Source organism: Rutidosis leptorrhynchoides, chromosome 3 (genome assembly GCF_046630445.1).
Source record: "Rutidosis leptorrhynchoides isolate AG116_Rl617_1_P2 chromosome 3, CSIRO_AGI_Rlap_v1, whole genome shotgun sequence".
Classification (NCBI taxonomy): Eukaryota; Viridiplantae; Streptophyta; class Magnoliopsida; order Asterales; family Asteraceae; genus Rutidosis; species Rutidosis leptorrhynchoides.
Window position 1 is genome coordinate 627,750,241 of NC_092335.1, and position 8,714 is coordinate 627,758,954.

Here is an 8,714-nt window from a genome sequence, read left to right on the forward strand (position 1 = left end):
TATTTTCTCATTTCACTCTTTTGTGATAGCTTCATTCATAAGCTTCACATAATCAAATCGTTTTATCTATATTAATAAATAATGATGAAACTCTATTTATCAACTCATATTCGTCATGAAAACATTTTTATTGTTAGCCATGACGACCTTACTCAAATTTCGGGACGAAATTTCTTTAACGGGTAGGTACTGTGACGACCCAGAAATTTCTGATCAAATTTAAACTTAATCTTTATATGATCTCGACACGATAAGCAAAGTCAGTTAGTTTGAGTCTCAAAAATTTTGAACTGTTCAATTGATCTTCGACTATTTCCGACGATTCACGAACAATTACTTGTAAATAGATATATTTAAATATATATAAATAGTAATTTGAAATATATTATATTAGAATTAACTATGTAAAATAAAACAATATATAATAATAATTATTTAAAACATGTTTATATATATAAATAAAGTTTATTGAATATATTTGGTTTCGAATATAATGAATGTAATCACTGATCTATAGAAAGATTTCATAGATTATAAGTTTATTTAAAATACATTCACTTTGATAATTGAATTTTAATACTTTGTATATCTTAGTTTAGACTAAAAACAAATAAGTAACGAGCCATGTTATAAATAGTTTTGCTAAGATTAAAACCAAGAGATATAAATTTATAAATATTTCATTATATGTATTAATTTGTTATATTAATATTATTAACATTGTTATTAATAAATAATATTAGCATTGTTATTAATATCATTATTATTATTATGATAGTTATTATTAATAGTATTATTATTATTATTATCATTATTATTATTATTATTATCATCAATATCAATATATCTGTATTATTTGTTATTGAATATAAAAAAATAAATAAATAAATAAAAGCAAAGATCACATGCAATCTATTAGGTTTCACTGTCAGAGGATTTTTCATATATTTTCCGTGAGTTTATGTCGATTGAGATTGGGATACAGCCATTTAGATGGCTGCTATACTATACACACTGTGATTCATAAAAGTGATTATTATATTATAATTATTATTGTATTAATTATATTATTGTTATTATTATATCATTATAATGTGTATATATATTAGATATAGATTCATATAGATAGATGGTTAAAACCATCGACACCACCTTATAACATCATCCAACCGACACCCTAGAAGCCACCACCTTTATAAACACCACAAAACACAACCTCAATCACCACCATAGTGAATCGCCACTTCACCACCTACGTGAGCCACAACCGTCACCTCTCACCATGTTCAAATATATATATATATATATATATATATATATATATATATATATATATATATATATGTATATGTATATAGACATATATATATATATATACATATATATATATATACATACATATATACATATATATATATATATACATATATATATACATATATATATACATATATATATACATATATATATATATACATATATATATATATACACATATATATACATATATATATATATATATACATATATATATATACATATATATATATATATATATATATATATATATATATATATATATATATTTTTGTGTTATTACTTTCGGTTTGTGACCAGGAACCCAAACCCATTACACCAATTCATCGAACCAACACCATCGAACTTCTCGTCCAAATTGCATCATCGAAAACCCACCTCAACAAAGAACCTCCATCATCGCCATTCTTATATTTTTTTTTCTGTTTTCGTTTACCATCAACAACCACCTAGCATTTTATATAGCAACAAACCGAAAACCATTTGAGTGCTTCTACTATTCGACCCTATTGAGACACGGCAACCCACCTCCGCCACCCCACAATCCTACCATCGGGAATACCCAAACTCACCACCTCACGATCATCACCCAAACCGCCATGTTAAACCACCATAATCAAACCCATTGAACATGTTATTGTTGCTGCTGCTACTGCTTGAAACCAAATACCGGGAACCACCTTTATTGAACCCATTTAAATTGTGTTGTTATTCGATCAAAGTTCTGCTACGTTTTGCTATTATTCATCGTGATCTTGACCCAACGAACACACTTTGTATTAATAATAGATGAATGATAAGATGATAATGATATATATCATCGAACCAGTTAGGGATGCAATGATATATTATATATTCAAGTTGCTATAATTAAATCTTAGTGGGTGAACTATTCTTAAAAAAAATATATTATGGAAACCGTTTCTTTTTCTTGATTGGAACGTGATTGTGGCAGACAAAGTGTGTTGTCATATGTACAAGATTGACACAATGGATATTGGTGTCCTACTTTGCGTTGTTTTAAAAAAAAGAGAAAGTGTAACACAATATAATAATCTATGAGCATCCAAGGAAAATGAATCCAGTGCAACATATACATTTTTTTTAAAGAAAGCCGGTCCACTAAATTATGTATCAACAAGAACCGATCCTTAATTGTTTCTACTTGGGCCATATACTTGTTTGTTGGGTCGAAATTTAGTTGTATGTTGGGCCAAAATTCACTATTGGGCCGAACTATTATGTTGGGCTGATCACGTTTTGCAAACGGGTTAAATACAATTGTATCCAAATCATATTGGAAAAACCAAAATGGAAGGGTTGTTTGATGAGGTGCTAGAGTATTGGGAGGTCCTAGGTTCGAGTCACATCTCGGGCAGTTTATATTTTTTAATGCTTCTAAGGTTTATGAATCCAAGGCCTTTATTTTGAGGTAGTCTCCTTTTATAATCATCATCATCATCATCATCATTATTATTATTATTATTATTATTATTATTATTATTATTATTATTATTATTATTATTATTATTATTATTATTATTATTATTATTATTATTATTATTTTTATTATTATTATTATTATTATTATTATTATTCTTACAAATAATTATGTTTATATAAAAATACATTACGAGAACATTAAAATCACATATCACTATAATTTTATTACTAATAAGATAGTAACTAAGCTATATATGAAATATATCAATTAATATATACATATACATATATATATATATATATATATATATATATATATATATATATATATATATATATATATATATATATATATATATATATATATATATATATATATATATATATATTTATAAAACTCTAATATATATTATTATTATTAATATGTTATAATGAACGATAAACATTAATTAAATCAAATAGATAAATCAAATATATCTATATCTATGTTTATATAACAAATAATTTAACAAGTATATTATTAAAAATAATGTATAGATTTATTCGAATACGAGTATATGTTTTAATATATATACAAATGATATAGGTTCGTGAATCCGAGGCCATCCCTATACTTGTTCAATGTCGTTATATGTATTTTTACTACAAAATACAGTATGGTGAGTTTCATTTGCTCCCTTTTTAATTGTTTTTGCAATATATATTTTTGGGCTGAGAATACATGCGCTGCTTTTATAAATGCTTTACGAAATAGAGACAAGTGATTAAAAATGATATTTTGCGGATTGATGTGCTAGGTAATTTAGTTACATGTTATAAGAGTATGTAAGCGCGAATCCTAAAGATAGATCTATCGGGCTTAACACCCGCATCCTGTAGGCTGCACTAGACATAAGAGCTAGTGGGCGGATGTTTAGTACTTCGAGGATTATTTATACACTTGCAAGTGTACGTATCCATCTTTGCGAAGATGATTTATTATATTATTGTTAAGGTTGGTTACTGAGGCCTCAACATAAGCAGAACGGTTTTATACACTTGCGAGTGTACATATATTTATAAATAGAAATCTTGTGGTCTATTAATATATTGAAATGATTGATATGATAAACCTATGAACTCACCAACCTTTTGGTTGAAACTTTTAAGCATGTTTATTCTCAGGTACGAATTAAGTCTTCTGCAGTGCATTTGCTCATTTTAAAGATATTACATGGAGTCATTCAAGACATATAGAGGTATGTACCTCGCAATGGAACCAGTTGTTGAAGACTTCGTCCAGGTGGATTAGGACGGGTCATCACATCTCATAATGGTCGTCTCATTTGGCAAGCATTGGAATGGGTGTGTTTGTACTTAATATGGAAGAACCGAAATCTCAAAGTTTTCACAAACAAAAGTTGGAGTGGTCCTACCGCATTATTGGAAATTCAACTCAAGTCTTTCGAATGGATCACTTCGCGTTGGAATAATTCGAAGATCGATTGGTTTCAATGGATCTCCGACCCATTGGTATATGCCATGTGATCTCACTGTAGTCCTAATTACTTACAAACGTATGTCGAGTCGTGTAGATGTCTCAGTCCGATTGTGCTTTTATGTCGTGATTGTTTTCGAGTTGTATAGGTGTACAAGTTGCCTTCTCCGCAACTAGTAGCCTTATGATGTAACTTCCTGACCCAAAATGATTGGGGCCTTTGTGTTGTACTGGGCGCTGCCCTTTTTTCGAGTAATATATTTGGCTTTTCGAAAAAAAAAGGAACCACTTTTTAAGTTTTTCGTTGACCGTCTCCCGATGAATATTCTTACCGCCCGATTAACGATCTTATAAGAAAGAACGTCAGAAGACCCGTCACCAATTAAAATTGCCGAATAATGTGCGATCATGTCATGGTTATCAACAACTTGAAAAACCAGGTTCATCAATACGCCTACCCAATCGATCATTAAAAGCCTCACAATGACCCGAAGAACTACCATCAATATTTTCACGGGCATTATCGAACAATATTGAATTGCATCCCAAAATCAATATCGTCAAATAACTAAATGATTAACTAGCTCACATTTTATATAGTTAAACACATAAAAATATTACCATATTAAGAACTACAATAATTTAAGTCTAAAAAATGGGTACAATAATAAAAAAAAATCCAATAAATTGAAAACTACAATAGTATGAAAGCTAAAAATTAAAATATACGCGAATACTAAAATACTAGATTAACTATTATAACTGCGAAATTTTGGTGGAATGCCCCAAATTTGAGTGGTGAGATCGGTTCGAAGTTGGTTATACACGCTCTGTCTTGTATTTTTTTCTCTCTTGTTTCATATTCTCTAACTCGATTTCTTATAAAGTTTGGTCGACTTTTGTTAGTGTTAAGTAATTCTTACTCGAGTCATGTAACTACAAACTAGTTATCCTAGACAATCATTTTGTGCAGTGCACAACAATACAATATTCGTGTCATCTTGTTGACATTGTGTACTCGTCCAGATATCTGTAAAATATGAAATCTACCCTGAAGATCACCTAATGTTATCTCGACATCCTTCCGTGCACTTTCTTGAAATCTTTTAATTTTGGCATGTGGCTCATCAGCTAGAGACGTAAATGTCTTGGTTAATATTGCTCAATCTGGATAAATATCATCCGCTAAATAATAATTAATTCTGTATGTGATGCCCCGTCCAAAACCTCTATGGTACGAATCATCAACAACAGGTCCATTACGCGGTATAACACTATATGCTATTTTAAAATAAGGTTTTGCATTCATAAAAAGATAATATTTTTCCAACGACAAAAGTTTTACAAAAGTAACGTGCTTCTACGGATAGAAAGTATTAACAATAGTACGTGACACTTAGGTCATTACAAAACCATAGTTCGAATACAACATAAGTAGTGAATGCAAAATAAAAAGTCCATGATTAAGAGACATCTCTAACAATGCAGAGTACAGCGGATGCATAATCGTCTTAGTTACATGAGAATAAAACATGCTAAAAAGGTCAACACGAATGTTGGTGAGCTATAGTTTTATTGTAAACAATAAAAAAATGTAGACCACGAGATTTTTGTATATGGTTAACCAGTGTTGTAAATCTCCCGAGATCTCCCTCGAGATCTCATTTTTAGCAGGCAACCAAGACGAGAAGTTCATCTCCCGAGATTTCTCGGTCAACGGAGTCAAACTTAGTCAGAGCCACGATTTCTCGGATTTTCTTACTAATTTGTAAGATTTTCTTGTAAAATTCGTAATTTCTAAAATTTTCTAGCTCATTTCTCGGACATTTTTGTAAAATCTCGTAAAAACGTATATAAATACACATATATTTATGTTTTGATGTATATTTTTATTAAAAAAACTATAAAGTCAACGTAAGTCAACATCCGAGATCTCCCCGAGATTATTCCGAGATGCCGAGATCTCCTTAAAAAAGTCCAAATGAGATCTCCCCGAGATCCGAATTCTCCAACCTTGTACTTAACCGTGGGCACTCGGTAACTAACGTAACAAAGTAATATATATATCACCCCCTAAACGTACACTTGGCGAGTGCATTAAAATAGATGAAGTATTAAACACCCGTTGAATGCTAGCGCGACTAGCCCAAGTGGGGATGTCAAACCCTATGGATCCATATCTAAGATTCGTGTCTACCGGTTCATAAACCAATAGTTAAACGTTACCGAGCTAAGGGGAAAATTTGTGCCGTTATGTCACCCACACATATAAATAGTTAAAGTACTCGTGTCTAGTATGTAAAACATAAAAAGCGCATGTATTCTCAGTCCCAAAAATAGTTAAAGTAAAAAGGGAGCTATAACTCACAGTGAATGCTCAGTATAGTAAACAGTGCATGAACGTAAGCAAGTAAGGTGGTCGATCCAACGAGCCCTCGTCAAGTTGCTAAGTCAGTAATCGTGTCTAGATAAGTTTCGTATGAAGTTTAAAGTAAGTCGAGTGACATCATCATCATCATCATCAATCATCAAAAGAAAAGTCGTTTAACAAAAGTAAAGACTGGTTTAGAGGGCTGACTTAGGACAGCCGTTGTGCCCTCTATACAAACTCAATTGATGAGTGGTCAGTGGACAAGGCTCCGTTTATGAGTCCTTTAACCACTGCCAAATTTCCAAATCTGAGCTCAAAGTTGTCAAGCCGTGGCGACAGTCTGAGCGAGAAAAGGTCAGAAATTTCAGCACGTCGTTACAAGGTAGTAGTAAGTTTCTTTTGACCATAACTCCTAAAACGTATATCGAATTTAGGCGAGTCTTAAACGAAAAGTTATCTACACAAACTAAACTTTTTGAAAATCAATTTTCCGAAAATACCAGGTACTGGTTCAGATCCGGAAAATATAGTAGTTTGTGCTCCGGTGGGTTTCTTCACTCATGGTGCATATCATGGTTCTCATCCTTGATGCATTTAAGCTTCAAGTGTACAACTCTAGATACTTTTGCATCATTTTGGTCAATCTTTAACCATCAACACACTTATTAACATTAAATGAAAAGAAAATCAACTCTTTAAGAGTTTCATGCTACATGATGAACCAAAGTTAATTCTTAGCATTAAGCATTGTTTCTTATCATCTTTATATAAGTTTATGTGCCTTTATCATATGTAGATGATATAGACTTTATTTTTATCACCATAAAAATCATAAAAAGGTTACAAGTAAATGAGATCTACAACAAAACTTAGATCTCAAGTATTATGAAACCATAAGCTAGAAAGCTTGAATTCTTACAAGATTAATGAGACCATAAGCTAGAAAACTTAGATCTAAACAAGATATATGAGACCATAAGCTAGAGAGCTTAGATCTAGTAAAAGTAATGAAACCAAAGCTAAAAAGCTTAGATCTAAACAAAATGGTGAAACCCTGAACTAGAAAGCTTGGATCTCTAATGTTCTTGTAGATCCTTAAAGCATAAAGCTAGATCTACAAGTTTTATGAAGATCACAAACACAAGTTTTGATCTTTTAACAAAAGTAAAGTAATTTAAACAAGTAAAGAAAGATTCAAAGCTAAAGAGCTTGAATCCTTCATGCAAGAGTTTGAAGCAACAAGATGTAAAGAAGATACAAGTTATAAAACTTGATCTTGAAACAATAATGATGATGATGAATTTCATGGATGATGATGAAGAAAGAAAGAAGAAAAGCTTGCAAAACTAGAGAGAAGTTAGAATGAGAAACTAGAGAGAAGAGTGTAAGTGCAAAATGAATTAGTGAATGGAGGGATCTTGTATTTATAGGCAAGTAATCACAAAACAAGACAACAAAATGGTAGTGATGGTGGGGGACACAAAACCGACGGTTTGGAGGGTGGGGGAGGTGGTGGTCCACGGTGGTACAAAAGTGAGGTGGTGATGTTGGGTGGCATGGTGCATAGTGCCAAAATGTGTATGGGTGGTACAAGCATGCATGCATACACTTTTGTCTTATATCTTAATGGACTATCTTAAGCTTAATGGATTCATTAACTTATTAAGATGGGCTTATTAATTAACCCATTAACTAGAGTAGGGTGGGCCCTGGTAATCCTAGTTCAATTAAGATAAGCCCAAGTAATTACCAATTCACTAAACGTAATTAAGCAAATGACGAACTAAGTAATTGTCATTAAGAAATAACAATTAGAATTAAGGTGTCATAATATTCCCATTATGACCAAAGGTTAACGTGTACCAAGTACGTAGCTCGTTCTAAACGACTAGTGACACTAATGGTCGTAAAAGCATTCAAGAATCAAGTTAAGTAATTAATCACTTAATGACACGTTGAAAAGTATTGACGAAAGTAATTAGTATGGATAATGACTTCAGAATATTATCCAGCTCAGTACGCACGTATACGCAAATTAGGGAAAGTATAAGTATAAATATAAGTCAAAAAAGTCGGGTGGCTACACTGTACTCATAACCATTTACA